Here is a 9,221-nt window from a genome sequence, read left to right as displayed (position 1 = left end):
CACGGGTAGCTGCCACAAACTCACTGGATTTGGGTGGAATCAAACCTGGTTTATTAAAACAAATATGCCGAGAGGCCTTTAACCAGAGCAGCAAGATCGGGTGCAGTTCTAATATTAATGAGGCTTGGGAATTGATGATTTTAAAATCCCTGCCCTCCCAGCTTTAATCCATTAGTAGGTATAGATTTGGCGGTAGTTAGCACAGTTGGTCAAAACTGCCTGAGTGGAAAATTGATCTCGGGGAAAAGTGCTAGCAGGGTGGGTTGATGAGTTTTTAGTGCTTTGAACTTCGGCTTTCTGGGAAGGGGAGTTCGACTTCCTCCATCCTTTGAGGAAGGTAAACTCGCAAGACTCACAGTGAGATATCGGCGAGGCCGCTGCTTAATTTTAATTCATTCTAATTAAAACAGATACATTGCAATGAGTGACAACATTACAATAATCACCATTTCCTTCTCACTGTTCAAATATGACACAGTTCTTTCCCCCATCCTTTAACCATGGACAGTTGGGAGGTGATTTAATGTCCATGAAGTTCAGTCTTCTGTCCTCTGACTGCTGCCACTGTCCACCTTGTGTATCCGAAACATGTGGTGCTATAAGCATGCTGATGTCACGAAGACACAACCACAGATATAAATAAAGTAGCTCAATTGTGCTTTGTGTTCTCATCCTATTGCCATGTGGTGTGGAGAAGTGGACGAAGGGAATTCTCCCTCCCTCATATCACTAAAACCCATGGTTGCCTGTTGAAATTGACTAGCGGTAGACAGAGCCAGGACAGAAGAAAGGGCTTAGGTAAAGGTAAAGGGACCCCTGACTCTGGGGTTGTGGCGCTCATCTTGCTTTATTGGCCGAGGGAGCCAGCGTACAGCTTCTGGGTCATGTGGCCAGCATGACTAAGCTGCTTCTGGCGAACCAGAGCAGCGCACAGAAACACCGTTTACCTTCCCGCCGAAGCGGTGCCTATTTATCTACTTTGACGTGCTTTCGAACTGCTAGGTTGGCAGGAGCAGGGACTGAGCAACGGGAGCTCACGCCATCGCAGGGATTCGAACCGCTGACCTTCTGATCGGCAAGTTCTAGGCTCAGTGGTTTAACCCACAGTTCATGGAGGCTATCAACGTATTATGCTTCATTTTGATTCAGCTTGCTCATCATTATAAACAGTTAGGCCTGTTGAGCATTTAAGGTCCCCGTCCCTAATTTGCGGGTTGCCATCTGATTAGATTTCACTTTGAATATGATTTGATTTCAGGGTGTATTTTAATTGATTGCTTGATTTTATGGTAGTACAGTGGTACCTTGGATTAAGTACTTAATTCGTTCAGGTGGTCTGTTCTTAACCTGAAACTGTTCTTAACCTGAAGCACCACTTTAGCTAAAGAGGCCTCCTGCCGCTGCCGCACCGCCACTGCACGATTTCTGTTCTCATCCTGAAGCAAAGTTCTTAACCCAAGGTACTATTTCTGGGCTAGCGGAGTCCATAACCTGAAGCATATGTAACCTGAAGCGTTGGTAACCCAAGGTATCACTGTATGTTATATATTTGATGTCAGCCACTCTGAGCCCGGTTTTGGCCAGGGAGGGTGGGGTATAAATTATTATTATTAATAATAATAAATTACGGGTTTCTGTCTCATGAGTGGTGGCAACAGCGGTTGTGGTGGGGTTGAAGAGAAGAAAGGTTTCCATTCCTTTGCCCTCCTTCCCTGCGAGGGGCAGGAAAAGCAGGAATCAGAGTAGAAAGTCTGTCCTTCGTTGCCGTCCCCCTCCCCAGGCAATGGCAACAGCAGTGGGAGGGAGAAGGAAGGGGACAAAGACTTGGACCTTTCCCTTTCGCCAGTCCCATGATTACTATTTTAATGCTTTTTTGAAATCTCAAATGCCATAGAATAGGAGGGCTGAAAGAGATGCCAAGGGTCATCTAGCCGAACCGCTTGCAATGCCAGAATCACAGCTAAAGCATCTCTGACAAATGGCCAGGCAACCTCTGCTTTTAAAGACCTCCAATGAAGGAGAGCCCTTCACCTTCTGAGGGAGTCCATTCCACTGCCAAAAAGCTCTTACTGTTAGATAATTCTTCCTGATGTTTAGTCAAAATCTCCTTTCTTGTAATTTGGGCCTGTGTACCTGAAGAAGAGTCTCCACCCCCATCATTCAGAGGTGGGGGAGGTCCAGCACTGAGGGCCTTCTGGCGGTTTCCTCACTGCGAGAAGTGAAGCTACAGGGAACCAGGCAGAGGGCCTTCTTGGTAGTGGCACCCGCCCTGTGGAATGCCCTCCCATCAGATGTCAAGGAGATAAATAACTGTACAACTTTTAGAAGACAGTCCTGTATAGGGAAGATTTTAATGTTTGTTGTTTTATTATGCTTTTATATTTGTTGTAAGCTACCCAGAGACTGGGGCAACCCAGTCAGGCAAGTGGGCTACAGATAATAAAATTGTTATTATTATCATCACCACCATCTGTTTTGTTCGGGCCCTACCCTCTGGAGCAGAATGCCAAACTATATTTTTTTTTAATCACATTTGTGTGTTCATATGTGCCCCTGCTTTTCTGGTACCCTAAACATATGTTTCATCTCCCTATTGGGTGAATCCAGGACTGGTAGGAGTCAGGGTATCTCCTTTGGGAGTTCAGATTTGTATTTTGAGTACTATGGGCCTATACACCTGAGGGCAGGGATAGGTTTCAGGCAGAGCCGTCTTTCCCATTGGGCTTAGTGGTGCATTGCACCAGGGCGCCGGCCTCTCAGGGGCACCCCAGTGAGAGGGGGAGCTGTGCAGCTTTGCCGGCGGCCTCCCCTTTCCCTGCATGCCCACCAGCTGCGCCCCGTCAACTATATGGTTGGCAGGTGTACAGCTTCCTTCCCCAGCCTCAGCGGGAAGAAGAAGAAGAAGAGGAGGAGCTGCATCAATAGGAGTATTGCATCTAGATCAAAGGAAGTAATAATGCCACTGTATTCTGCTCTGGTCAGACCTCACCTGGAGTACTGTGTCCAGTTCTGGGCACCACATTTCAAGAAGGACACTGACAAACTGGAACGTGTCCAGAGGAGGGCAACCAAAATGGTCAAAGGCCTGGAAACGATGCCTTATGAGGAACGGCTAAGGGAGCTGGGCATGTTTAGCCTGGAGAAGAGGAGGTTAAGGGGTGATATGATAGCCATGTTCAAATATATAAAAGGATGTCACATAGAGGAGGGAGAAAGGTTGGTTTCTGCTGCTCCAGAGAAGCGGACATGGAGCAATGGATCCAAACTACAAGAAAGAAGATTCCACCTAAACATTAGGAAGAACTTCCTGACAGTGAGAGCTGTTCGACAGTGGAATTTGCTGCCAAGGAGTGTGGTGGAGTCTCCTTCTTTGGAGGTCTTTAAGCAGAGGCTTGACAACCATATGTCAGGAGTGCTCTGATGGTGTTTCCTGCTTGGCAGGGGGTTGGACTCGATGGCCCTTGTGGTCTCTTCCAACTCTATGATTCTATGATTCTAGGAGGAGTTTGGATTTGATCACCCGCTTTATCACTACCCGAAGGAGTCTCAAAGCGGCTAACATTCTCCTTTCCATTCCTTCCCCACAACAAACACTCTGTGAGGTGAGCGGGGCTGAGAGACTTCAGAGAAGTGTGACTAGCCCAAGGTCACCCAGCAGCTGCATGTGGAGGAGCGGGGAAGCGAACCCGGTTCACCAGATTACGAGTCCACCGCTCTTAACCACTACACCATATAACGATCCCTGCAGAGGCTTAGGAGGGAAGCTGTGCCCCGCCAACTATATGGCTAGCGGGCACGCAGCTTCCCTCCCAAGCCTCTGTGGGGATTGTTCACCACAGTGGCATGGGGGAGAGTTTCGCCCCCCCACTATCTGTTGTAATTTGGGGGTGCTGGGTGGATATTTGCACCCTAGTGCCGCATCTGCTAAAGGCGGCCCGGGTTTCAGGTGAATGGCCAGACTGTCCGTCTGTCAGCCATTTTCTTTATTCAAATAAACCCTGGGTCTTCTCAGAATGAGCATCGTCGTCTCTTAAAACGGAACAGTGATCCATTGAGAAAGTGGTCAATGAGCCCAGATTCTGTTGTCCTGGTTCAGGCTAATGTGGCATATTAAAGCTCTCCTTTCGACCAAGCATCTGACAACGTCTTCTGCGTTTGCTGCACCTGGCAAATAAGCACTTCGCCCGACCTGTTAATTTTATTGACAGCCTTAAGCAGTAGAAAACACACTGCTGTTCTGATAGTTGCAGCGCTCCCAGGACAACCAACAGCAAATGGCTAGGAGCTTACGTGGGAAGACAGGCTTGCAAGAAATCAGAGAAAGCCACAAACGCTCGATACCAGGCTGGAAAGTGGAGAGCTAAGAGCTTTGAGAAATCAGGTAATTAATCTGAAATTCTCTGCTGTCAGTTGGCGGGCGGGCGGGGGGCTTTATGATGACAAGATACTTTGCTACAAGCTGAGATGCTCTCGCACCCCAAAGTGTCAAGGCGGAGAGAAAACAAACTTCTCAAAGAGGCCAAGGAGCAGGACCTGACTTGGTGTAGAGCCAAGCAGCTCTGTTAATAAAGAGATGTCCACAAAGCAATTGATTATTTGGATGCAGGATATAATTTGTGATGCCGATAAAACTCGAAACAGATGGAGCTGCTTCATAGCTAGTCAATCCACTGGTCTATCTAGCTCAGCATTGTGTACAATGACTGTCAACAACTTTCTGGGGTTTCGTACAATCAGGATTTTAGGAGACCATGAGGGTCATTGTGATGGCCTGGGAATCTGATTCAGAGGCTGAACCTGAGCAATCCCAGCCTGCACAGGAGTCCCCGCCTCCAGGACCAGCTGAGCCGGGGCTGGGGCTTGAGCCTGAAGGGTCCTCACATGTGCTGGATCCTCAGGACCAGACACCAGCTGAATCTGCTCTGGCTCCGGAGGTGATGGAGGACCCATTGCCTGCAGGTGCTCCACTCTCAGCCCTGTCAGGGGAAGGTGAGGTTGCCTCTGGGTCCAGTAACCCTCCAGCTTCTCCTGAGCTGCAGAAGCTCAGGGCAGAGAGGTGAAGGGAACTAAGTTCTCACAGGAGGAGTGCTCGCCTCCAGGCCAGGAGAGGTGAGTCACCTGTGGACCGAAGCCGCCCTATGCCTCAGAGGAGATAAAGGCCAGCCTGCCCAGTCCCAGGTTGCGGGAGCAACATCGTTGGTTACCTGTTCCTGCCGGCACCCTGCCCTGCTTTCTGCCAGAGTTCCTGACCACACCCGACTCCCGCTTCTGCCTCGGACTGGACACAGACCACGCTGCACGGTAACCCCCTCCCCAGGACCAGCACAGTCATCTGCAGGAATCTTTTGCCAATGTGGGGCTCAGACCCACAGCCCTGAGATTAAGAGTCTCATACTCATGCCCCTTAGGTGTCATTGGACTCCAAGTCCCATCATCCCTGAGCATTAGTCACACTGGCTTCGGTTGATGGGAGTTGGAGTCCGCATCTGGGCAGAGACCCACAGCCACCCTCCCTGACACTGCTATAGCTGAAGCTTACCTGGATGGGGCCGGGACAGCAGTGACTGAGTAGACACAGTGGTAGGACCAATGTATTGGCTCCACTGGTACATCCTTGTAGTCTTGACCTCATTGCTGCCCTCCCGTTTCCCAGCAGCTCTACTTCTGAATGGGATGTGGCCCCACAGGTCTGCCCCACCACACCGGCTGCATACTGGCAGTAGCACCTACAGGGGCACTCTGCAGGTTCCCCATTCCTGTGTCGGGAATCCACAGCCTTGACCCATGATAGATTAATGGAGCTTCCAAGGACAGCTCCTCTGAATGCTGGGGCTTTTATGCTCTGCTTGCAGACTTTCTCAAGACAACTGGCTGCAAATTGCCGAAGGCTGGCTTGACCCTTAGCCTATTCCAGCAAGAGCCTTTGCACGTTCTTGTGACTGGGTTCAACGTACATCACCTCTGCCATGTTGGCCTTCAGAGAAGCCAGGCCTAATGAGCTACTCCAGAGCATCAGGGTATTTAATTGCAACTTAAGCCTTGTGTTATAAAGAAGAAGAAAAGATAGATCCAGGAAAACCTGCTTGCAGGTATTCTGGGTGTTGTGTATAATGGCACCGTCTTTGGGTGTTTTGTTGTTATTCTTGATCATTTGTCATGAAGCACACCCAGATGCCATCAGAAGATATGTGAATGGATGGACCTGCTAACAAGTGAAAGCACGCCTCTAGGACAAGTGAAGTCGGTTACAATAACCAGACCTCCAGGGGAGGAAAAGTGTTGCCTCAGATTAATTGGGGGGTTCAAGGTGTAGGAGTTGATTACCTTCCCAGACTGAATGGGGAAGGTTATAAGTCAGCACAGAGAGGGAGTCAGGGATAAGGAGGTTACGAAAGAGGCAGGGTGTCCATTAGGTCCCCAAAAGACAGAGGGAAATAGTTTCCCAGGGAAATAAAGGAAAAGGAAAATCTCACGGCAAAAAGACCATATAATGTAAGCTCAAGGCAGGCAGGAAATGTCTGGAGACCTATAAATTACAAGTTTAAAAACGGGCTTTTCTGGGGGAGCTGGAAAGCCTCCAAAAGGAATTCTCCCCCCAAAATATAGTTGCTTGGCTGAGAACAGTTGATTTTTGCTGGGACCGCCAGATTTTCAGTGGTTCCTTTGCCGCACTAGCAAGTCCTCGCTTTGGTTACAGCCCCTTTGTTGTGTGTGGGTTGCTCAGTGTTACAGAACACCATGTGTTTTGCAGTCTTAAGATAGCTGTTAGCTTTTGCATGTCACACAGCATCATGGGTTTTGAAGTCTTGAGACTGTGTAAATAATGGTTATTGTGCATGCAGAGCATTTTCTGGATGCACTCGCAGTGCATTTCACAAAGGGAATGCAAGTTTTCTGTTTGGCCTCCCCATATATCAAACAAAATTCTATTTTGAGTGGGATTATTATTTGACACAACTCCACGCTAGTCTCCCTCTTGTTATTGAGGAATGGAGAACAAAGGCTATTTTTACATTTCTACCCTAGTTTCTTTGTCTTCACAATTTTCAGCCTCACAGCAACTTTGTGTATTGATTAGCCCAATAAATCAACCTGGTGCTCTCCATCTGTTATGGACTATAACTCCTAAAAGCCTCAACTTCATGGGGATTTGAGTACAGCTTGTTCAGACCCAAACCCAGCACACATGGTGCAATGTCACAGTGCCCCCCCTCTAAATATGTCCATGATCAAAGGTGAGCCTGAATTTGGGTTTAATCCAGCAGGCTATTTTCTGTGTCCCACTGGCTCTGAAGCAACATTATCAGTCCAGTAAAGGCCATTTTCACTTGCCCTCTATTGATCTCATTTCTTTTTGCAGGTGAAGTTGAGAAGTTCCTTCAGGGAACAAAGCGGTTTGAACTTCCTCGTCAAACGTGTTCAGTGAACATAATCAAGAAGACAAATGTTTTCTTCTTAATTGGACGGTATGGATTCACCCCACCACCCCCGAGTCCTTATCACTGTTACTGGAAAGCGCCATGAGTAGATTTTCCAGAATGGTGCTATAAAAAATAAAGATGATTGATTAATTCAATACACCTAGAGGTAGGAAACATCTTCCAGGAATGTTTAGAGGAAATGTACAGCATTCTACAAATAGACGCAGTTTACTATATGCATATTAAGCTTTCTGGGATGCTGAAGATTTCCGTTCTCCCGGTTCCAGCTTTGGCGGAATGGCTGGCATTTATTTTATTTTAATTCTCCTTTTTTATTCCCCCTTTTCAGTATGCGAGGATCCCTCAAAGCAACAATCAACAATCATAAAACACAGAGAAAATTCATAAAAACATTCCAAAGAAATTAAAACACATTAACCATACTTAGCATTTCTGAGTGTTCTTCCCATACATTATCTCATAGTGCGATATCGAAATGGCCCTGAATGGTGGGCCAATATTATCATCTTCATCTTGCAGAAGGAGGGCTGAAGCAGAGAGAATGGAGCTTTGTCTAATGTAGGGATGTCCCAAGCATTTAAGGCACGGCTTGGAGGCCAAAGGTGCCCTCTCCATGGAGGAACATGCAGAATAGGGAGAGATTTTTCTAGGCTTGCAATGCTGTTTAATAGATGGAGTGTTTGTAGTTCCCTTGTTGGCTTTTGCAGGTGAGTCAGAAGAAGAATATGCAGAAGAAGTGATTTAGCAAAGAGTCCCAACTGCTATTTCCAGTTTACTGTGCTGCAGTGAAGATAACTGATAGCCCATTTACGCAATCTATGGCCATCACTAACTTTAATCTACTAATTTAAATGGGTCTACTCTAAGTTAGACAAACCTAGACAGCATCTTAAAAACCAGAGACATCACCTTGCCAACAAAGGTCCGTATAGTAAAAGCTATAGTTTTCCCAGTAGTGATGTGTGGAAGTGAGAACTGGACCATAAAGAAGACTGATCGCCAAAGAATTGATGCTTTTGAATTCTGGTGCTGGAGGAGACTCTTGAGAGTCCCATGGACTGCAAGAAGATCAAAGCTTTCCATTCTGAAGGAAATCAGCCCTGAGTGCTCACTGGAAGGACCGATCCTGAAGCTAAGGCTCCAATACTTTGGCCACCTCATGAGAAGAGAAGACTTCCTGGAAAAGACCCTGATGTTGGGAAAGATGGAGGGCACAAGGAGAAGAGGACAATAGAGGATGAGATGGTGCTTTTCTTTTCTACCAGCATGAGTTTGACCAAACTGCAGGAGGCAGTGAAAGACAGAAGTGTCTGGCGTGCTCAGTCCATGGGGTCACGAAGAGTCGGACACGACTAAATGACTAAACAACAACAACAACAACAACAAACTCTAAGTTAAGGTCGAGCGCAATCCATGCTGGGGATAATTCAGATGGAAATTCCCAGGTGTCAAAAAAGGCTATTTATGTATGCAGCTACTGTGGCCCGTGTTTTGTTAACCCCAAAATGGAAAACGAGTGAGGTCCCAACCAAAGAAGAATGGCAACTTAAAGTGATGGAATATGCACAGTTTGCAGATCAAACATATAGAATAAGAGAACAAGAAGAACATTCATTTAAAGAAGATTGGTAAATGTTTACTGAATAAATGGGGGGGGGGAATTGTGTACACTTGAAAACGTTGGCAACATTAAGATAAATTGAACAGTGGAAATAAGTTTTGATGGAAGTAATAATGGGATACTAAATGGCTTAGTTTATATAAAATATACAGGGATTT

The sequence above is a fragment of the Podarcis gaigeae genome (genome assembly GCF_964106915.1).
Source record: "Podarcis gaigeae genome assembly, chromosome: 4".
Classification (NCBI taxonomy): Eukaryota; Metazoa; Chordata; class Lepidosauria; order Squamata; family Lacertidae; genus Podarcis; species Podarcis gaigeae.
The sequence above is the reverse complement of the archived record's forward strand: the minus strand, read 5'-3'. Positions refer to the sequence as shown.